Consider the following 23,770-nt stretch of genomic DNA (forward strand, 5'->3'; position numbering starts at 1 on the left):
TCTCCCCGTCGCGATCACTGTCTCTCCCCCACCGCGATCACTGTCTCTCCCCGCTGCGATCACTTTCTCTCCACTCTGCGATCACTGTCTCTCCCCGCCGCAATCACTGTCTCTCCCCCACCGCGATCACTGTCTCTCCCCGCTGCGATCACTGTCTCTCCCCCACCCCGATCACTGTCTCTCCCCCCACCGCGATCACTGTCTCTCCCCACCGCGATCAATTTCTCTCCCCACCGCGATCACTGTCTCTCCCCACCGCGATCACTGTCTCTCCCCCCACCGCGATCACTGTCTCTCCCCCACCGCGATCACTGTCTCTCCCCCACCGCGATCACTGTCTCTCCCCCACCGCGATCACTGTCTCTCCCCCACCGCGATCACTGTCTCTCCCCACCGCGATCAATTTCTCTCCCCACCGCGATCACTGTCTCTCTCCCTTGCGATCACTGTCTCTCCCCCACACCGTGATCACTGGCTCTCCCCCCACCGCGATCACTGTCTCTCTCCCCTGCGATCACTTTCTCTCCCCCGTGCGATCACTGTCTCTCCCCCCTGCGATCACTTTCTCTCCCCCGTGCGATCACTGTCTCTCCCCCGTGCGATCACTGTCTCTCCCCCCGCGATCACTGTCTCTCCCCACTGCGATCACTGTCTCTCCCCCCTGCGATCACTGTCTCTCCCCCCACTGCGATCACTGTCTCTCCCCCACCGCGATCACAGTCTGTCCCCCCACCGCGATCACTGTCTCTACCCCCCCGCAATCACTGTCTCTCACCCCCGTGATCACTGTCTCTCCCCCACCCCGTGATCACTGTCTCTCCCCACCGCGATCACTGTCTCTCCCCCACCGCGATCACTGTCTCTCCCCCACCCCGTGATCACTGTCTCTCCCCACCGCGATCACTGTCTCTCCCCACTGCGATCACTGTCTCTCCCCACCGCGATCACTGTCTCTCCCCCCGCTGCGATCACTGTCTCTCCCCACTGCGATCACTGTCTCTCCCCCCACCGCGATTACTGTATCTCCCCCACCGCGATCAATGTCTCTCCCCCACCGCGATCACTGTCTCTCTCCCCCACCGCGATCACTGTCTCTCCCCCACCGCGATCACTGTCTCTCCCCCCTGCGATCACTGTCTCTCCCCACCACGATCACTGTCTCTCCCTCCACCGCGATCACTGTCTCTCCCCCCGCTGCGATCACTGTCTCTCCCCGCTACGATCACTGTCTATCCCCCCACCGCGATCACTGCCTCTCCCCCCACCGCGATCACTGTCTCTCCCCCACCGCGATCACTGCCTCTCCCCCCACCGCGATCACTGTCTCTCCCCCCTGCGAACACTGTCTCTCCCCCACCGCGATCACTTTCTCTCCCCCGTGCGATCAATGTCTCTCCCCCTGCTGCGATCACTGTCTCACCCCCTGCTGCGATCACTGTCTCACCCCCCCCCACCGCGATCACTGTCTCTCCCCCCTGCGATCACTGTCTCTCCCCCACCGCGATCACTTTCTCTCCCCCGTGCGATCAATGTCTCTCCCCCTGCTGCGATCACTGCCTCTCCCCCTGCTGCGATCACTGTCTCACCCCCCCCCACCGCGATCACTGTCTCTCCCACCCGCGATCACTGTCTCCCCCCCCCGCGATCACTGTCTCTCCCCCCCGCGATCACTGTCTCCCCCCCCCGCGATCACTGTCTCTCCCCCCTGCGATCACTGTCTCTCCCCCCCGTGATCACTTTCTCTCCCCCCACCGTGATCACTGTCTCTCCCCCCCGCGATCACTGTCTCTCCCCCCCGCGATCACTGTCTCCCCCCCCCCGCGATCACTGTCTCTCCCCCCCGCGATCACTGTCTCCCCCCCCCGCGATCACTGTCTCTCACCCACCGCGATCACTGTCTCTCCCCCCGGGATCACTGTCTCTCCCCCCCCGCGATCACTTTCTCTCCCCCTGCGATCACTGTCTCACCCCCCGCTGCGATCACTGTCTCTCTCCCATGCGATCAGTTTCTCTCCCCCCACCGCGATCACTGTCTCTCCCCGCTGCGATCACTTTCTCTCCCCCATGCGATCAATGTCTCTCCCCCGTGCGATCACTGTCTCTCCCCGTTGCGATCACTGTCTCTCCCCCCACCGCGATCACTGTCTCTCCCCCCACCGCGATCACTGTCTCTCCCCCACCGCGATCACTGTCTCTCCCCCACCGCGATCACTGTCTCTCCCCCACCGCGATCACTGTCTCTCCCCCACCGCGATCACTGTCTCTCCCCTCTGCGATCACTGTCTCTCCCTCACCGCGATCACTGTCTCTCTCCCCTGCGATCACTGTCTCTCCCCCCACCGCGATCACTGTCTCTCCCCCACCGCGATCACTGTCTCTCCCCCACCGCGATCACTGTCTCTCCCCTCTGCGATCACTGTCTCTCCCTCACCGCGATCACTGTCTCTCCCCCACCGCGATCACTGTCTCTCCCCTCTGCGATCACTGTCTCTCCCCCACTGCGATCACTGTCTCTCCCCGCTGCGATCACTGTCTCTCCCCCCACCGCGATCACTGTCTCTCCCCCACCGCGATCACTGTCTCTCCCCTCTGCGATCACTGTCTCTCCCCCACTGCGATCACTGTCTCTCCCCGCTGCGATCACTGTCTCTGCCCCACCACGATCACTGTCTCTCTCCCCTGCGATCACTGTCTCTCCCCCCACCGCGATCACTGTCTCTCCCCCCACCGCGATCACTGTCTCTCCCCGCACCGCGATCACTGTCTCTCTCCCCTGCGATCACTGTCTCTCCCCCACCGCGATCACTGTCTCTCCCCCACCGCGATCACTGTCTCTCCCACACCGCAATCACTGTCTCTCCCACACCGCGATCACTGTCTCTCCTCCCCCCCCGATCACTGTCTCTCCCCCACCGCGATCACTGTCTCTCCCCCCACCGCGATCACTGTCTCTCCCCCACCGCGATCACTGTCTCTCCCCCACCGCGATCACTTTCTCTCCCCCGTGCGATCAATGTCTCTCCCCGCTGCGATCACAGACTCTCACCCCCGCGATCACTGTCTCTCCCCGCTGCGATCACTGTCTCTCCCCCCACCGCGATCACTGTCTCTCCCCACTGCGATCACTGTCTCTCCCCCCACCGCGATCACTGCCTCTCCCCCCACCGCGATCACTGTCTCTCCCCCACCGCGATCACTGTCTCTCCCCCACCGCGATCACTGTCTCCCCGCCGCGATCACTTTCTCTCCCTCACCCCGTGATCACTTTCTCTCCCCCCACCGCGATCACTGTCTCCCCCCCCCGCGATCACTTTCTCTCCCCCCCGCGATCACTGTCTCTCCCCCCCGGCGATCACTGTCTCTCCCACCCCGCAATCACTTTCTCTCCCCCACCGCGATCACTGTCTCTCCTCCCCGCCATCACTGTCTCTCCCCACCGCGATCACTTTCTCTCCCCCTGCGATCACTGTCTCTCCCCCGTGCGATCACTGTCTCTCCCCGTTGCGATCACTGTCTCTCCCCCCACCGCGATCACTGCCTCTCCCCCACCGCGATCACTGTCTCTCCCCCACCGCGATCACTGTCTCAACCCCCCCGCGATCTCTGTCTCTCCCCCACCCCGTGATCACTGTCTCTCCCCACCGCGATCAGTTTCTCTCCCCACCGCGATCACTGTCTCTCCCCCACCGCGATCACTGTCACTCCCCCACCGCGATCACTGTCTCTCCCCCACCGCGATCACTGTCTCTCCCCCACCTCGATCACTGTCTCTACCCCCCCGCGATCTCTGTCTCTCCCCCACCCCGTGATCACTGTCTCTCCCCACCGCGATCAGTTTCTCTCCCCACCGCGATCACTGTCTCTCCCCCACCGCGATCACTGTCACTCCCCCACCGCGATCACTGTCTCTCCCCCCACCGCGATCACTGTCTCTCCCAACCGCGATCACTTTCTCTCCCCTCTGCGATCACTGTCTCTCCCCCACCGCGATCACTTTCTCTCCCCACCGCGATCACTGTCTCTCCCCCACCGCGATCACTGTCGCTCCCCCACCGCGATCACTGTCTCTACCCCCCCGCGATCACTGTCTCTCCCCACCGCGATCACTGTCTCTCCCCCACCGCGATCACTTTCTCTCCCCACCGCGATCACTGTCTCTCCCCACCGCGATCACTGTCTCTCCCCCCACCGCGATCACTGTCTCTCCCCGCACCGCGATCACTGTCTCTCCCCCACTGCGATCACTGTCTCTCTCCCACTGCGATCACTGTCTCTCTCCCCACCGCGATCACTGTCTCTCCCCGCACCGCGATCACTGTCTCTCTCCCTTGCGATCACTGTCTCTCTCCCCACCGCGATCACTGTCTCTCCCCCACTGCGATCACTGTCTCTCTCCCCACCGCGATCACTGTCTCTCCCCGCACCGCGATCACTGTCTCTCCCCGCACCGCGATCACTGTCTCTCTCCCCACCGCGATCACTGTCTCTCCCCCACTGCGATCACTGTCTCTCCCCCCACCACGATCACTGTCTCTCCCCCCACCGCGATCCCTGTCTCTCCCCGCACCGCGATCACTGTCTCTAGCCCCCCGCGATCACTGTCTCCCCCACCCCGTGATCACTGTCTCTCCCCCCCCCGCGATCAGTGTCTCTCCCCCCACCACGATCACTCTCTCTCCCCACCGTGATCACAGTCTCTCCCACCCCAAGATCACAGTCTCTCCCCACCCGCGATCACTGTCTCTCCTCCCCGCGATCACTGTCTCTCCCACCCCATGATCACAGTCACTCCCCCCCGCGATCACTTTCTCTCCCCCCCGCGATCACTGTTTCTCCCACCCTATGATCACAGTCTCTCCTCCCCGCGATCACAGTCTCTCCCCCACCGCGATCACTGTCTCTCTCCCACCGCGATCACTGTCTCTCCCCCACCGCGATCACTGTCTCTCCCCCACCGCGATCACAGTCTCTCCCCCACCGCGATCACTGTCTCTCCCCCACCGCGATCACTTTCTCTCCCCCGTGCGATCACTGTCTCTACCCCGTGCGATCACTGTCTCTCCCCCCGCGATGACTGTCTCTCCCCGCTGCGATCACTGTCTCTCCCCCACCGCGATCACTGTCTCTCCCCCACCGCGATCACTGTCTCTCCTCCCCGCGATCACAGTCTCTCCCCCACCGCGATCACTGTCTCTCCCCCACCGCGATCACTTTCTCTCCCCCGTGCGATCACTGTCTCTACCCCGTGCGATCACTGTCTCTCCCCCCGCGATGACTGTCTCTCCCCGCTGCGATCACTGTCTCTCCCCCCGCGATCATTGTCTCTCCCCGCTGCGATCACTGTCTCTCCCCCTGCGATCACTGTCTCTCCCCCCACTGCGATCACTGTCTCTCCCCCACAGCGATCACTGTATCTCCCCCACCGCGATCACTGTCTCTCCCCCCACCGCAATCACTGACTCTACCCCCCCGCAATCACTGTCTCTCCCCTCTGTGATCACTGTCTCTCCCCGCTGCGATCACTGTCTCTCCCCCCCGCGATCACTTTCTCTCCCCCACCGCGATCACTGTCTCTCCCCCCTGCGATCACTGTCTCTCCCCCCCGCGATCACTTTCTCTCCCACACCGCGATCACTGTCTCTCCCCGCTGCGATCACTTTCTCTCCCCCATGCGATCACTGTCTCACACCCACCGCGATCACTGTCTCTCCCCCCTGCGATCACTGTCTCTCCCCCCGTGCGATCACTTTCTCTCCCCCTGCGATCACTGTCTCTCCCCCTCCCGCGATCATTGTCTCTCCCCGCTGCGATCACTGTCTCTCTCCCCTGCGATCAGTGTCTCTCCCCCCACCGCGATCACTGTCTCTCCCCGCTGCGATCACTTTCTCTCCCCCATGCGATCACTGTCTCTCCCCCGTGCGATCACTGTCTCTCCCCGTTGGGATCACTGTCTCTCCCCACCGCGATCACGTTCTCTCCCCACCGCGATCACTGTCTCTCTCCCTTGCGATCACTGTCTCTCCCCCCACCGCGATCACTGTCTCACCCCCACCGCGATCACTGTCTCTCCCCGCTGCGATCACTTTCTCTCCCCCATGCGATCACTGTCTCTCCCCCGTGCGATCACTGTCTCTCCCCGTTGGGATCACTGTCTCTCCCCACCGCGATCACGTTCTCTCCCCACCGCGATCACTGTCTCTCTCCCTTGCGATCACTGTCTCTCCCCCCACCGCGATCACTGTCTCTCCCCGCACCGCGATCACTGTCTCTCTCCCCTGCGATCACAGTCTCTCCCCCACCCCGTGATCACTGTCTCTCTCCCCTGCGATCACTGTCTCTCCCCCACCGCGATCACTGTCTCTCCCCACCGCGATCAGTTTCTCTCCCCACCGCGATCACTGTCTCTCCCCCACCGCGATCACTGTCTCTCCCCCACCGCGATCACTGTCTCTCCCCCACCGCGATCACTGTCTCTCCCCACCGCGATCACTTTCTCTCCCCACCGCGATCACTGTCTCTCCCCACCGCGATCACTGTCTCTCCCCACCGCGATCAGTTTCTCTCCCCACCGCGATCACTGTCTCTCCCCCACCGCGATCACTGTCTCTCCCCCCGCCGTGATCACAGTCTATCCCCGTTGCGATCACTGTCTCTCCCCGTTGCGATCACAGTCTCTCCTCCCCGCGATCACTTTCTCTCCCCACCGCGATCACTGTCTCTCCCCTCTGCAATCACTGTCTCTCCCCCACCGCGATCACTGTCTCTCCCCCACCGCGATCACTGTCTCTCCCCGCTGCGATCACTGTCTCTCTCCCCTGCGAACAGTGTCTCCCCCCACATCGATCACTTTCTCTCCCCCCCGCCGATCACTGTCTCTCCCCCCGGGATCACTGTCTATCCCCCCCACGATCACTGTCTCTCCCCCCCACGATCTCTATCTCTCCCCACCCTGGCGATCACTGTCTCTCCCCCCTGCAATCACAGTCTCTACCCCCCCGCGATCACTGTCTCTCCTCCCCCCGTGATCACTGTCTCTCCTCCCCCCGCGATCACTGTCTCTCCTCCCCCCGTGATCACTGTCTCTCCCCCCAGTGATCACTGTCTCTCCTCCCCCCGTGATCACTGTCTCTCCTCCCCCCGCGATCACTGTCTCTCCTCCCCCCGTGATCACTGTCTCTACCCCCCCGTGATCACTGTCTCTCCTCCCCCCGTGATCACTGTCTCTCCTCCCCCCGTGATCACTGTCTCTACCCCCCCGTGATCACTGTCTCTCCTCCCCCCGCGATCACTGTCTCTCCTCCCCCCGTGATCACTGTCTCTCCCCCCCGCCGATCACTGTCTCTCCCCCCGGCAATCACTGTCTCTCCCCCCCGATCACTGTCTCTCCTCCCCCCGTGATCACTGTCTCTCCCCCCAGTGATCACTGTCTCTCCTCCCCCCGCCGATCACTGTCTCTCCCCCCGGCAATCACTGTCTCTCCCCCCCGATCACTGTCTCTCCCCCCGGCAATCACTGTCTCTCCCCCCCGATCACTGTCTCTCCCCCCCGCCGATCACTGTCTCTCCCCCCCGCCGATCACTGTCTCTCAACCCACGATCACTATCTGCCCCCCCCGATCACTGTCTCTCAACCCACGATCACTATCTCCCCCCCCCGATCACTGTCTCTCAACCCACGATCACTATCTCCCCCCCCCGATCACTGTCTCTCCCCCCGGGATCACTGACTCTCCCCCCCCGATCACTGTCTCTCCCCACCGCGATCACAGTCTCCCCCCCCTGCAATCACTGTCTCCCCCGTCGCCGATCACTGTCTCTCCCCTCCGCGATCACTGTCTCTCTCCCTCGCGATCACTGTCTCTCCCCCTCGCGATCACTGTCTCTCCCCCTCGCGATCACTGTCTCTCTCCCTCGCGATCACTGTCTCTCCCCCTCGCGATCACTGTCTCTCCCCCTCGCGATCACTGTCTCTCTCCCTCGCGATCACTGTCTCTCCCCCTCGCGATCACTGTCTCTCTCCCTCGCGATCACTGTCTCTCCCCCTCGCGATCACTGTCTCTCCCCCTCGCGATCACTGTCTCTCCCCCTCGCGATCACTGTCTCTCCCCCTCGCGATCACTGTCTCTCCCCGCCGCGATCACTGTCACTCCCCCCCACGATCACTGTCTCCCTCCCCCGCCGATCACTGTCTCTCCCCCCGGGATCACTGTCTATCCCCCCCACGATCACTGTCTCTCCCCCGTCGCCGATCACTGTCTCTCCCCCCACCGAGATCACTGTCTCTCCCCCACCGCGATCACTGTCTCTCTCCCTCACGATCTCTATCTCTCCCCACCCCGGCGATCATTGTCTCTCCCCTCTGCAATCACAGTCTCTCCCGCCCCGCGATCACTGTCTCTCATCCCCCCGTGATCACTGTCTCTCCTCCCCCCGTGATCACTGTCTCTCCTCCCCCCGTGATCACTGTCTCACCTCCACACCGTGATCACTGTCTCACCTCCCCACCGTGATCACTGTCTCTCCCCCCCGTGGTGACTGTCTCTCCCCGCCGTGGTCACTGTCTCTCCCCCCACCGCGATCACTGTCTCTCCCCCACACCGATCACTGTCTCTCTCCCCACCGCGATCACTGCCTCTCCCCTCACCGCGATCACTTTCTCTCCCCACCGCGATCACTTTCTCTCCCCCCCGCGATCACTGTCTCTCCCTCACCCCGTGATCACATTCTCTCCCCCCCGCGATCACTGTCTCTCCCCCCACCGCGATCACTGTCTCTCCCCCCACCGCGATCACTGTCTCTCTCCTCCCCGCGATCACTGTCTCTCTCCTCCCCGCGATCACTGTCTCGCTCCTCCCCGCGATCACTGTCTCTCCCCCCACCGCGATCACTGTCTCTCTCCTCCCCGCGATCACTTTCTCTCCCCCCACCGCGATCACTGTCTCTCCCCCCTGCGATCACTGTCTCTCCCCGCTGCGATCACTGCCTCTCCCCCCACCGCGATCACTGTCTCTCCCCGCTGCGATCACTGCCTCTCCCCTCACCGCGATCACTTTCTCTCCCCACCGCGATCACTTTCTCTCCCCCCCGCGATCACTGTCTCTCCCTCACCCCGTGATCACATTCTCTCCCCCCCGCGATCACTGTCTCTCTCCTCCCCGCGATCACTGTCTCTCCCCCCCGCGATCACTTTCTCTCCCCCTGCGATCACTTTCTCTCCCCCACCGCGATCACTGTCTCTCCCCCACCGCGATCACTGTCTCTCCCCCACCGCGATCACTGTCTCTGCCTCTGAGATCACTGTCTCTCCCCGCTGCGATCACTGTCTCTCTCCCCTGCGAACAGTGTCTCCCCCCACCTCGATCACTTTCTCTCCCCCCCGCGATCAGTGTCTCTCCTCCCCCCCGATCACTGTCTCTCCTCCCCCCCCGATCACTGTCTCTCCCCCCCGCGATCACTGTCTCTGCCTCTGAGATCACTGTCTCTCCCCCCTGCAATCACTGTCTCTCCCCCCTGCGATCAATGTCTCTCCCCACTGCGATCACTGTCTCTCCCCCCTGCGATCACTGTCTCTCCCCGTCCCGCGATCACTGTCTCTCCCCCACCGCGATCACTGTCTCTCCCCCACCGCGATCACTGTCTCTCCCCCACCACGATCACTGTCTCTCCCCCACCGCGATCACTGTCTCTCCCCCACCGCGATCACTGTCTCTCCCCCGCCGCGATCACTGTCTCTCCCCGCTGCGATCACTGTCTCTCTCCCCTGCGAACAGTGTCTCCCCCCACCTCGATCACTTTCTCTCCCCCCCGCGATCAGTGTCTCTCCTCCCCCCCGATCACTGTCTCTCCTCCCCCCCCGATCACTGTCTCTCCCCCCCGCGATCACTGTCTCTGCCTCTGAGATCACTGTCTCTCCCCCCTGCGATCACTGTCTCCCCACCGTGATCACTGTCTCTCCCCCCCACGATCACTGTCTCCCCCGGCCCCGATCACTGTCTCTCCCCCCCCCAACCCCGGCGATCAGTGTCTCTCCCCCCCCCGACCACTGTCTCTCCCCCCTGGATCACTGTCTCCCCCCCCCACGATCACTGTCTCTGCCCCCCGACGATCACTGTCTCTCCCCCACCGCGATCACTGTCTCTCCCCTCCGCGATCACTGTCTCCCTCCCCCGCCGATCACTGTCTCTCCCCCCGGGATCACTGTCTATCCCCCCCACGATCACTGTCTCTCCCCCGTCGCCGATCACTGTCTCTCCCCCCACCGAGATCACTGTCTCTCCCCCACCGCGATCACTGTCTCTCTCCCTCACGATCTCTATCTCTCCCCACCCCGGCGATCATTGTCTCTCCCCTCTGCAATCACAGTCTCTCCCGCCCCGCGATCACTGTCTCTCATCCCCCCGTGATCACTGTCTCTCCTCCCCACCGTGATCACTGTCTCTCCTCCCCCCGTGATCACTGTCTCACCTCCCCACCGTGATCACTGTCTCACCTCCCCACCGTGATCACTGTCTCTCCCCCCCGTGGTGACTGTCTCTCCCCGCCGTGGTCACTGTCTCTCCCCCCACCGCGATCACTGTCTCTCCCCCACACCGATCACTGTCTCTCTCCCCACCGCGATCACTGCCTCTCCCCTCACCGCGATCACTTTCTCTCCCCCCACCGCGATCACTGTCTCTCCCTGCTGCGATCACTGCCTCTCCCCTCACCGCGATCACTTTCTCTCCCCACCGCGATCACTTTCTCTCCCCCCCGCGATCACTGTCTCTCCCTCACCCCGTGATCACATTCTCTCCCCCCCGCGATCACTGTCTCTCCCCCCACCGCGATCACTGTCTCTCTCCTCCCCGCGATCACTGTCTCTCTCCTCCCCGCGATCACTGTCTCTCTCCTCCCCGCGATCACTGTCTCTCCCCCCACCGCGATCACTGTCTCTCTCCTCCCCGCGATCACTTTCTCTCCCCCCACCGCGATCACTGTCTCTCCCCCCTGCGATCACTGTCTCTCCCCGCTGCGATCACTGCCTCTCCCCCCACCGCGATCACTGTCTCTCCCCGCTGCGATCACTGCCTCTCCCCTCACCGCGATCACTTTCTCTCCCCACCGCGATCACTTTCTCTCCCCCCCGCGATCACTGTCTCTCCCTCACCCCGTGATCACATTCTCTCCCCCCCGCGATCACTGTCTCTCTCCTCCCCGCGATCACTGTCTCTCCCCCCCGCGATCACTTTCTCTCCCCCTGCGATCACTTTCTCTCCCCCACCGCGATCACTGTCTCTCCCCCACCGCGATCACTGTCTCTCCCCCACCGCGATCACTGTCTCTGCCTCTGAGATCACTGTCTCTCCCCGCTGCGATCACTGTCTCTCTCCCCTGCGAACAGTGTCTCCCCCCACCTCGATCACTTTCTCTCCCCCCCGCGATCAGTGTCTCTCCTCCCCCCCGATCACTGTCTCTCCTCCCCCCCCGATCACTGTCTCTCCCCCCCGCGATCACTGTCTCTGCCTCTGAGATCACTGTCTCTCCCCCCTGCAATCACTGTCTCTCCCCCCTGCGATCAATGTCTCTCCCCACTGCGATCACTGTCTCTCCCCCCTGCGATCACTGTCTCTCCCCGTCCCGCGATCACTGTCTCTCCCCCACCGCGATCACTGTCTCTCCCCCACCGCGATCACTGTCTCTCCCCCACCACGATCACTGTCTCTCCCCCACCGCGATCACTGTCTCTCCCCCACCGCGATCACTGTCTCTCCCCCGCCGCGATCACTGTCTCTCCCCGCTGCGATCACTGTCTCTCTCCCCTGCGAACAGTGTCTCCCCCCACCTCGATCACTTTCTCTCCCCCCCGCGATCAGTGTCTCTCCTCCCCCCCGATCACTGTCTCTCCTCCCCCCCCGATCACTGTCTCTCCCCCCCGCGATCACTGTCTCTGCCTCTGAGATCACTATCTCTCCCCCCTGCGATCACTGTCTCCCCACCGTGATCACTGTCTCTCCCCCCCACGATCACTGTCTCCCCCGGCCCCGATCACTGTCTCTCCCCCCCCCAACCCCGGCGATCAGTGTCTCTCCCCCCCCCGACCACTGTCTCTCCCCCCTGGATCACTGTCTCCCCCCCCCACGATCACTGTCTCTCCCCCCCACGATCACTGTCTCTGCCCCGCACAATCTCTATCTCTCCCACCCGGCGATCACTGTCTCTCCCCCGCGCGATCACTGTCTCTCCCCTCCGCGATCACTGTCTCCCCCCCCCACGATCACTGTCTCTCCCCGCCCACCGGCGATCACTGTCTGTCCCCCACGTGATCACTGTCTCTCCCCCCCGCCGATCACTGTCTCTCCCCCGCGCGATCACTGTCTCTCCCCCGCGCGATCACTGTCTCTCCCCCCGGCGATCACTGTCTCCTCCCCCCGCCGATCACTGTCTCTCCCCCCCGCGATCACTGTCACCCCCACCCCCCGATCACTGATTCTCCCCCCCGCGATCTCTATCTCTCCCCACCCTGGCGATCACTGTCTCTCCCCCCTGCAATCACAGTCTCTACCCCCCTGCGATCACTGTCTCTCCTCCCCCCGTGATCACTGTCTCTCCCCCCAGTGATCACTGTCTCTACTCCCCCCGCCGATCACTGTCTCTCCCCCCGGCAATCACTGTCTCTCCCCCCCGATCACTGTCTCTCCCCCCCCCCGATCACTGTCTCTCCCTCCCGCGATCACTGTCTCCCCACCGCGATCAACATCTCCTCCCCCGGCGATCACTGTCTCTCCCCCCCGCCGATCACTGTCTCTCAACCCACGATCACTATCTCCCCCCCCCGATCACTGTCTCTCAACCCACGATCACTATCTCCCCTCCCCGATCACTGTCTCTCCCCCCGGGATCACTGACTCTCCCCCCCCGATCACTGTCTCTCCCCACCGCGATCACAGTCTCTCCCCCCTGCAATCACTGTCTCCCCCGTCGCCGATCACTGTCTCTCCCCACCGCGATCACTGTCTCTCCCCCTCGCGATCACTGTCTCTCCCCCTCGCGATCACTGTCTCTCCCCCTCGCGATCACTGTCTCTCCCCCTCGCGATCACTGTCTCTCCCCCTCGCGATCACTGTCTCTCCCCCTCGCGATCACTGTCTCTCCCCCCCCCACGATCACTGTCTCTCCCCGCCGCGATCACTGTCACTCCCCCCCACGATCACTGTCTCCCTCCCCCGCCGATCACTGTCTCTCCCCCCGGGATCACTGTCTATCCCCCCCACGATCACTGTCTCTCCCCCGTCGCCGATCACTGTCTCTCCCCCCCACGATCTCTATCTCTCCCCACCCCGGCGATCATTGTCTCTCCCCTCTGCAATCACAGTCTCTCCCGCCCCGCGATCACTGTCTCTCATCCCCCCGTGATCACTGTCTCTCCTCCCCACCGTGATCACTGTCTCTCCTCCCCCCCCGTGATCACTGTCTCTCCTCCCCACCGTGATCACTGTCTCTCCTCCCCCCGTGATCACTGTCTCTCCTCCCCCCCCGTGATCACTGTCTCTCCTCCCCCCCCGTGATCACTGTCTCTCCTCCCCCCGTGATCACTGTCTCTCCCCCCAGTGATCACTGTCTCTCCTCCCCACCGTGATCACTGTCTCTCCTCCCCCCGTGATCACTGTCTCACCTCCCCACCGTGATCACTGTCTCTCCTCCCCCCGTGATCACTGTCTCACCTCCCCACCGCGATCACTGTCTCTCCCCCACACCGATCACTGTCTCTCTCCCCACCGCGATCACTGCCTCTCCCCTCACCGCGATCACTTTCTCTCCCCCCACCACGATCACTGTCTCTCCCCCCTGCGATCACTGTCTCTCCCCGCTGCGATCACTGTCTCTCCCCGTGCGATCACTGTCTCTCCCCGCTGCGATCACTGCCTCTCCCCTCACCGCGATCACTTTCTCTCCCCCCCGCGATCACTGTCTCTCCCCCACCGCGATCACTGTCTCTCCCCCACCGCGATCACTGTCTCTCCCCCGCCGCGATCACTGTCTCTCCCCGCTGCGATCACTGTCTCTCTCCCCTGCGAACAGTGTCTCCCCCCACCTCGATCACTTTCTCTCCCCCCCGCGATCAGTGTCTCTCCTCCCCCCCGATCACTGTCTCTCCTCCCCCCCCGATCACTGTCTCTCCCCCCCGCGATCACTGTCTCTGCCTCTGAGATCACTGTCTCTCCCCCCTGCAATCACTGTCTCTCCCCCCTGCGATCACTGTCTCTCCCCCACCGCGATCACTGTCTCTCCCCGTCCCGCGATCACTGTCTCTCCCCCACCGCGATCACTGTCTCTCCCCCACCGCGATCACTGTCTCTCCCCCACCGCGATCACTGTCTCTCCCCCACCGCGATCACTGTCTCTCCCCCACCGCGATCACTGTCTCTCCCCCGCCGCGATCACTGTCTCTCCCCGCTGCGATCACTGTCTCTCTCCCCTGCGAACAGTGTCTCCCCCCACCTCGATCACTTTCTCTCCCCCCCGCGATCAGTGTCTCTCCTCCCCCCCGATCACTGTCTCTCCTCCCCCCCCGATCACTGTCTCTCCCCCCCGCGATCACTGTCTCTGCCTCTGAGATCACTGTCTCTGCCCCTGAGATCACTGTCTCTCCCCCCTGCAATCACTGTCTCTCCCCCCTGCGATCAATGTCTCTCCCCACTGCGATCACTGCCTCTCCCCCCTGCGATCATTGTCTCTCCCCGTCCCGCGATCACTGTCTCTCCCGCACCGCGATCACTGTCTCTCCCCCACCGCGATCACTGTCTCTCCCCCACCGCGATCACTGTCTCTCCCCCCACCGCGATCACTGTCTCTCTCCCCTGCGATAACTTTCTCTCCCCCATGCGATCACTGTCTCTCCCCTGTGCGATCACTGTCTCACCCCGCTGCGATCACTGTCTCTCCCCCCTGCGATCACTGTCTCCCCCCACCTCGATCACTTTCTCTCCCCCCGGCGATCACTGTCTCTCCTCCCCCCCGATCACTGTCTCTCCTCCCCCCCCGATCACTGTCTCTCCCCCCCGCGATCACTGTCTCTGCCCCTGAGATCACTGTCTCTCCCCCCTGCAATCACTGTCTCTCCCCCCTGCGATCAATGTCTCTCCCCACTGCGATCACTGCCTCTCCCCCCTGCGATCACTGTCTCTCCCCGTCCCGCGATCACTGTCTCTCCCGCACCGCGATCACTGTCTCTCCCCCACCGCGATCACTGTCTCTCCCCCACCGCGATCACTGTCTCTCCCCCCACCGCGATCACTGTCTCTCCCCCACCGCGATCACTGTCTCTCCCACACCGCGATCACTGTCTCTCCCACACCGCGATCACTGTCTCTCCCCACCGCGATCACTGTCTGTCCCCCACCGCGATCACTGTCTCTCCCCACCGCGATCACTGTCTCTCCCCCACCGCGATCACTGTCTCTCCCCCACCGCGATCACTGTCTCTCCCCCACCGCGTTCACTGTCTCTCCCCCCACCGCGATCACTGTCTCTCCCCCACCGCGATCACTGTCTCTCCCCCGTGCGATCACTGTCTCTCCCCCACCGCGATCACTGTCTCTCCCCCACTGCGATCACTGTCTCTCCCCTGTGATCAGTGTCTCTCCCCCCACCGCGTTCACTGTCTCTCCCCCCACTGCGATCACTGTCTCTCCCCCACTGCGATCACTGTCTCTCCCCCACTGCGATCACTGTCTCTCCCCTGTGATCAGTGTCTCTCCCCCCACCGCGTTCACTGTCTCTCCCCCCACTGCGATCACTGTCTCTCCCCCCACTGCGATCACTGTCTCTCCCCCACTGCGATCACTGTCTCTCCCCCCACTGCGATCACTGTCTCTCCCCCCTCCGATCACTGTCTCTACCCCCACTGCGATCACTGTCTCTCCCCCACTGCGATCACTGTCTGTCCCCTGTGATCAGTGTCTCTCCCCCCACCGCGTTCACTGTCTCTCCCCCCTGAGATCACTGTCTCTCCCCCACCGCGATCACTGTCTCTCCCCCCACTGCGATCACTGTCTCTCCCCCACCGCGATCACTGTCTCTCCCCCCACTGCGATCACTGTCTCTCCCCCCCGCGATCACTGTCTCTCCCCCCTCCGATCACTGTCTCTCCCCCACTGCGATCACTGTCTCTCCCCCACTGCGATCACTGTCTCTCCCCCCACTGCGATCACTGTCTCTCCCCCCTCCGATCACTGTCTCTCCCCCCTGAGATCACTGTCTCTCCCCCACCGCGATCACTGTCTCTCCCCCCTGAGATCACTGTCTCTCCCCGCTGCGATCACTGTCTCCCCCCACCGCGTTCACTGTCTCTCCCCCCTGAGATCACTTTCTCTCCCCCATGCGATCACTTTCTCTCCCCCCTCCGATCACTGTCTCTCCCCCCTGAGATCACTGTCTCTCCCCCCTGAGATCACTGTCTCTCCCCGCTGCGATCACTGTCTCTCCACCCCCCGCGATCACTGTCTCTGCCCCTCCCGCAATCACTGCCTCTCACCCTGCGATCACTGTCTCTCCCCCGTGCGATCAATGTCTCTCCCCCCGCGATGACTGTCTCTCACCCCCGTGATCACTGTCATACCCCCACCCCGTGATCACTGTCTCTCCCCCACCCCGTGATCACTGTCTCTCCCCCCCACAATCACTTTCTCTCCCCCGCTGCGATCAGTGTCTCTCTCCCCTGCGATCAGTGTCTCTCCCCCCACCGCGATCACTGTCTCTCTCCCCTGCGATAAGTTTCTCTCCCCCATGCGATCACTGTCTCTCCCCCGTGCGATCACTGTCTCACCCCGCTGCGATCACTGTCTCTCCCCCCTGCGATCACTGTCTCCCCCCACCTCGATCACTTTCTCTCCCCCCGGCGATCACTGTCTCTCCTCCCCCCCGATCACTGTCTCTCCTCCCCCCCCGATCACTGTCTCTCCCCCCCGCGATCACTGTCTCTGCCCCTGAGATCACTGTCTCTCCCCCCTGCAATCACTGTCTCTCCCCCCTGCGATCAATGTCTCTCCCCACTGCGATCACTGCCTCTCCCCCTGCGATCACTGTCTCTCCCCGTCCCGCGATCACTGTCTCTCCCCCACCGCGATCACTGTCTCTCCCCCCACCGCGATCACTGTCTCTCCCCCACCGCGATCACTGTCTCTCCCACACCGCGATCACTGTCTCTCCCCCACCGCGATCACTGTCTCTCCCACACCGCGATCACTGTCTCTCCCCACCGCGATCACTGTCTGTCCCCCACCGCGATCACTGTCTCTCCCCACCGCGATCACTGTCTCTCCCCCACCGCGATCACTGTCTCTCCCCCACCGCGATCACTGTCTCTCCCCCACCGCGTTCACTGTCTCTCCCCCCACCGCGATCACTGTCTCTCCCCCACCGCGATCACTGTCTCTCCCCCGTGCGATCACTGTCTCTCCCCCACCGCGATCACTGTCTCTGCCCCACTGCGATCACTGTCTCTCCCCTGTGATCAGTGTCTCTCCCCCCACCGCGTTCACTGTCTCTCCCCCCACTGCGATCACTGTCTCTCCCCCACTGCGATCACTGTCTCTCCCCCACTGCGATCACTGTCTCTCCCCTGTGATCAGTGTCTCTCCCCCCACCGCGTTCACTGTCTCTCCCCCCTGAGATCACTGTCTCTCCCCCACCGCGATCACTGTCTCTCCCCCCACCGCGTTCACTGTCTCTCCCCCCTGAGATCACTGTCTCTCCCCCACCGCGATCACTGTCTCTCCCCCCTGAGATCACTGTCTCTCCCCCACCGCGTTCACTGTCTCTCCCCCCTGAGATCACTGTCTCTCCCCCACCGCGATCACTGTCTCTCCCCCCTGAGATCACTGTCTCTCCCCCCACTGCGATCACTGTCTCTCCCCCACCGCGATCACTGTCTCTCCCCCCACTGCGATCACTGTCTCTCCCCCACTGCGATCACTGTCTCTCCCCTGTGATCAGTGTCTCTCCCCCCACCGCGTTCACTGTCTCTCCCCCCTGAGATCACTGTCTCTCCCCCACCGCGATCACTGTCTCTCCCCCCACTGCGATCACTGTCTCTCCCCCCACCGCGTTCACTGTCTCTCCCCCCTGAGATCACTGTCTCTCCCCCACCGCGATCACTGTCTCTCCCCCACCGCGATCACTGTCTCTCCCCCCACTGCGATCACTGTCTCTCCCCCACCGCGATCACTGTCTCTCCCCCACTGCGATCACTGTCTCTCCCCCCCGCGATCACTGTCTCTCCCCCCCGCGATCACTGTCTCTCCCCCCTCCGATCACTGTCTCTCCCCCACTGCGATCACTGTCTCTCCCCCACTGCGATCACTGTCTCTCCCCCCACTGCGATCACTGTCTCTCCCCCCTGAGATCACTGTCTCTCCCCGCTGCGATCACTGTCTCCCCCCACCGCGTTCACTGTCTCTCCCCCCTGAAATCACTTTCTCTCCCCCATGCGATCACTTTCTCTCCCCCCTCCGATCACTGTCTCTCCCCCCTGAGATCACTGTCTCTCCCCCCTGAGATCACTGTCTCTCCCCGCTGCGATCACTGTCTCTCCACCCCCCGCGATCACTGTCTCTGCCCCTCCCGCAATCACTGCCTCTCACCCTGCGATCACTGTCTCTCCCCCGTGCGATCAATGTCTCTCCCCCCGCGATGACTGTCTCTCACCCCCGTGATCACTGTCATACCCCCACCCCGTGATCACTGTCTCTCCCCCACCCCGTGATCACTGTCTCTTCCCCCGACAATCACTTTCTCTCCCCCGTGCGATCAATGTCTCTCCCCGCTGCGATCACTGACTCTCACCCCCGCGATCACTGTCTCTCCCCGCTGCGATCACTGACTCTCACCCCCGCGATCACTGACTCTCACCCCCGCGATCACTGACTCTCACCCCCGCGATCACTGTCTCTCCCCCACCGCGATCACTGTCTCTCCCCGCTGCGATCACTGTCTCTCCCCCCACCGCGATCACTGCCTCTCCCCCCACCGCGATCACTGTCTCTCCCCCCTGCGATCACTGTCTCTCCCCGCTGCGATCACTATCTCTCCCCGCTGCGATCACTGTCTCTCCCCCCACTGCGATCACTGTCTCTCCCCCCCCACGATCACTGTCTCTCCCCACCGCGATCACTGTCTCTCCCCCCCACGATCACTGTCTCTCCCCTCCGCGATCACTGTCTCTCCCCACCGTGATCACTGTCTCTCCCCCCCGCGATTACTGTCTCTCCCCCCGCGATCACTGTCTCTCCCCCCACGATCACTGTCTCTCCCCCCACGATCACTGTCTCTCCCCCGTGATCACTGTCTCTCCCCCCCGCGATTACTGTCTCTCCCCCCGCGATCACTGTCTCTCCCCCCACGATCACTGTCTCCCCACCGTGATCACTGTCTCTCCCCCCCGCGATTACTGTCTCTCCCCCCGCGATCACTGTCTCTCCCCCCACGATCACTGTCTCTCCCCCCACGATCACTGTCTCTCCCCCCCGCGATCACTGTCTCTAACCCCTGCGATCACTGTCTCTCCCCCCCACCCCCGCCCCGATCACTGTCTCTCACCCCGGGATCACTGTCTATCCCCCCCACGATCACTGTCTCTCCCCTCCGCGATCACTGTCTCTCCCCACCGTGATCACTGTCTCCCCACCGTGATCACTGTCTCTCCCCCCTGCGATCACTGTCTCTCCCCCCCACGATCACTGTCTCTCCCCACCGCGATCAATGTCTCTCCCCCCCACGATCACTGTCTCTCCCCACCGCGATCAATGTCTCTCCCCCCACGATCACTGTCTCCCCACCGTGATCACTGTCTCTCCCCCCCGCGATTACTGTCTCTCCCCCCGCGATCACTGTCTCTCCCCCCACGATCACTGTCTCTCCCCCCACGATCACTGTCTCTCCCCCCCGCGATCACTGTCTCTAACCCCTGCGATCACTGTCTCTCCCCCCCACCCCCGCCCCGATCACTGTCTCTCACCCCGGGATCACTGTCTATCCCCCCCACGATCACTGTCTCTCCCCTCCGCGATCACTGTCTCTCCCCACCGTGATCACTGTCTCCCCACCGTGATCACTGTCTCTCCCCCCCGCGATCACTGTCTCTCCCCCCCGCGATCACTGTCTCTCCCCCCCGCGATCACTGTCTTTCACCCCCGTGATCACTGTCTCTCCCCACCGTGATCACTGTCTCTCCCCCTCGCGATCACTGCCTCTCCCCTCCGCGATCACTGTCTCCCCCCCAGCCGATCACTGTCTCTCCCCACCGCGATCACTGTCTCTCCCCCCACCGCGATCACTGTCTCTCCCTCACCCCGATCACTGTCTCTCCCCACCGCGATCACTGTCTCTCCCCTCCGCGATCACTGTCTCTCCCCCTCGCGATCACTGTCTCTCCCCCTCGCGATCACTGTCTCTCCCCCTCGCGATCACTGTCTCTCCCCTCCGTGATCACTGTCTCTCCCCCCGGGATCACTGTCTCTCCCCTCCACGATCACTGTCTCTCCCCCTCGCGATCACTGTCTCTCCCCCTCGCGATCACTGCCTCTCCCCTCCGCGATCACTGTCTCCCCCCCAGCCGATCACTGTCTCTCCCCACCGCGATCACTGTCTCTCCCCACCCCGATCACTGTCTCTCCCCTCCGCGATCACTGTCTCTCCCCCCGGGATCACTGTCTCTCCCGCTCGCGATCACTGTCTCTCCGCACCGCGATCACTGTCTCTCCCTCACCCCGATCACTGTCTCTCCCCACCGCGATCACTGTCTCTCCCCTCCGCGATCACTGTCTCTCCCCCTCGCGATCACTGTCGCTCCCCCCGCCGGCGATCACTGTCTCTCCCTCACCCCGATCAATGTCTCTCCCCTCCGCGATCACTGTCTCCCCACCGTGATCACTGCCTCTCTCCCCCCCACGATCACTGTCTCCCCCCGCCCCGATCACTGTCTCTCCCCCCCCCTCCCCCCCCCCGGCGATCAGTGTCTCTCCCCCCCCCGACCACTGTCTCTCCCCCGCGCGATCACTGTCTCTCCCCTCCGCGATCACTGTCTCGCCCCTCCCCCCGGCGATCACTGTCTCTCCCCCACGTGATTACTGTCTCTCCCCCCGGCGATCACTGTCTCCTCCCCCCGCCGATCACTGTCTCTCCCCGCCCCCCGGCGATCACTGTCTGTCCCCCACGTGATTACTGTCTCTCCCCCGGGCGATCACTGTCTCCGCCCCCCCGATCACTGTCTCTCCCCCCCGCGATCACTGTCTCTCCCCCCCGCGATCACTGTCTCCCCCACCCCGATCACTGTCTCTCCCCCCCGCGATCACTGTCTCTCCCCCGCGCGATCAACGTCTCCTCCCCCGCGATCGTTGTCTCTCCCCCCCACGATCTCCAGCTCACCCCCGCGATCACTGTCTCTCCCCTCCGCGATCACTGTCTCTCCCCCTCGCGATCACTGTCTCTCCCGCTCGCGATCACTGTCTCTCCGCACCGCGATCACTGTCTCTCCCCCCACGATCACTGTCTCTCCCCCCCGCGATCACTGTCTCTAACCCCTGCGATCACTGTCTCTCCCCCCCACCCCCGCCCCGATCACTGTCTCTCACCCCGGGATCACTGTCTATCCCCCCCACGATCACTGTCTCTCCCCTCCGCGATCACTGTCTCTCCCCACCGTGATCACTGTCTCCCCACCGTGATCACTGTCTCTCCCCCCTGCGATCACTGTCTCTCCCCCCCACGATCACTGTCTCTCCCCACCGCGATCAATGTCTCTCCCCCCCACGATCACTGTCTCTCCCCTCCGCGATCACTGTCTCTCCCCACCGTGATCACTGTCTCTCCCCCCCGCGATTACTGTCTCTCCCCCCGCGATCACTGTCTCTCCCCCCACGATCACTGTCTCTCCCCCCACGATCACTGTCTCTCCCCCGTGATCACTGTCTCTCCCCCCCGCGATTACTGTCTCTCCCCCCGCGATCACTGTCTCTCCCCCCACGATCACTGTCTCCCCACCGTGATCACTGTCTCTCCCCACCGCGATTACTGTCTCTCCCCCCGCGATCACTGTCTCTCCCCCCACGATCACTGTCTCTCCCCCCACGATCACTGTCTCTCCCCCCCGCGATCACTGTCTCTAACCCCTGCGATCACTGTCTCTCCCCCCCACCCCCGCCCCGATCACTGTCTCTCACCCCGGGATCACTGTCTATCCCCCCCACGATCACTGTCTCTCCCCTCCGCGATCACTGTCTCTCCCCACCGTGATCACTGTCTCCCCACCGTGATCACTGTCTCTCCCCCCCGCGATCACTGTCTCTCCCCCCCGCGATCACTGTCTCTCCCCCCCGCGATCACTGTCTTTCACCCCCGTGATCACTGTCTCTCCCCACCGTGATCACTGTCTCTCCCCCTCGCGATCACTGCCTCTCCCCTCCGCGATCACTGTCTCCCCCCCAGCCGATCACTGTCTCTCCCCACCGCGATCACTGTCTCTCCCCCCACCGCGATCACTGTCTCTCCCTCACCCCGATCACTGTCTCTCCCCACCGCGATCACTGTCTCTCCCCTCCGCGATCACTGTCTCTCCCCCTCGCGATCACTGTCTCTCCCCCTCGCGATCACTGTCTCTCCCCCTCGCGATCACTGTCTCTCCCCTCCGCGATCACTGTCTCTCCCCCCGGGATCACTGTCTCTCCCCTCCACGATCACTGTCTCTCCCCCTCGCGATCACTGTCTCTCCCCCTCGCGATCACTGCCTCTCCCCTCCGCGATCACTGTCTCCCCCCCAGCCGATCACTGTCTCTCCCCACCGCGATCACTGTCTCTCCCCACCCCGATCACTGTCTCTCCCCTCCGCGATCACTGTCTCTCCCCCCGGGATCACTGTCTCTCCCGCTCGCGATCACTGTCTCTCCGCACCGCGATCACTGTCTCTCCCTCACCCCGATCACTGTCTCTCCCCACCGCGATCACTGTCTCTCCCCTCCGCGATCACTGTCTCTCCCCCTCGCGATCACTGTCGCTCCCCCCGCCGGCGATCACTGTCTCTCCCTCACCCGATCAATGTCTCTCCCCTCCGCGATCACTGTCTCCCCACCGTGATCACTGCCTCTCTCCCCCCCACGATCACTGTCTCCCCCCGCCCCGATCACTGTCTCTCCCCCCCCCTCCCCCCCCCGGCGATCAGTGTCTCTCCCCCCCCCGACCACTGTCTCTCCCCCGCGCGATCACTGTCTCTCCCCTCCGCGATCACTGTCTCTCCCCGCCCCCCGGCGATCACTGTCTGTCCCCCACGTGATTACTGTCTCTCCCCCCGGCGATCACTGTCTCCTCCCCCCGCCGATCACTGTCTCTCCCCGCCCCCCGGCGATCACTGTCTGTCCCCCACGTGATTACTGTCTCTCCCCCCGGCGATCACTGTCTCCTCCCACCGCCGATCACTGTCTCTCCCCGCCCCCCGGCGATCACTGTCTGTCCCCCACGTGATTACTGTCTCTCCCCCCGGCGATCACTGTCTCCGCCCCCCCGATCACTGTCTCTCCCCCCCGCGATCACTGTCTCTCCCCCCCGCGATCACTGTCTCCCCCACCCCGATCACTGTCTCTCCCCCCCGCGATCACTGTCTCCCCCCGCGCGATCAACGTCTCCTCCCCCGCGATCATTGTCTCTCCCCCCCACGATCTCCAGCTCACCCCCGCGATCACTGTCTCTCCCCTCCGCGATCACTGTCTCTCCCCCTCGCGATCACTGTCTCTCCCGCTCGCGAT

This window comes from Heptranchias perlo, chromosome 8 (genome assembly GCF_035084215.1).
Source record: "Heptranchias perlo isolate sHepPer1 chromosome 8, sHepPer1.hap1, whole genome shotgun sequence".
Taxonomy (NCBI): domain Eukaryota; kingdom Metazoa; phylum Chordata; class Chondrichthyes; order Hexanchiformes; family Hexanchidae; genus Heptranchias; species Heptranchias perlo.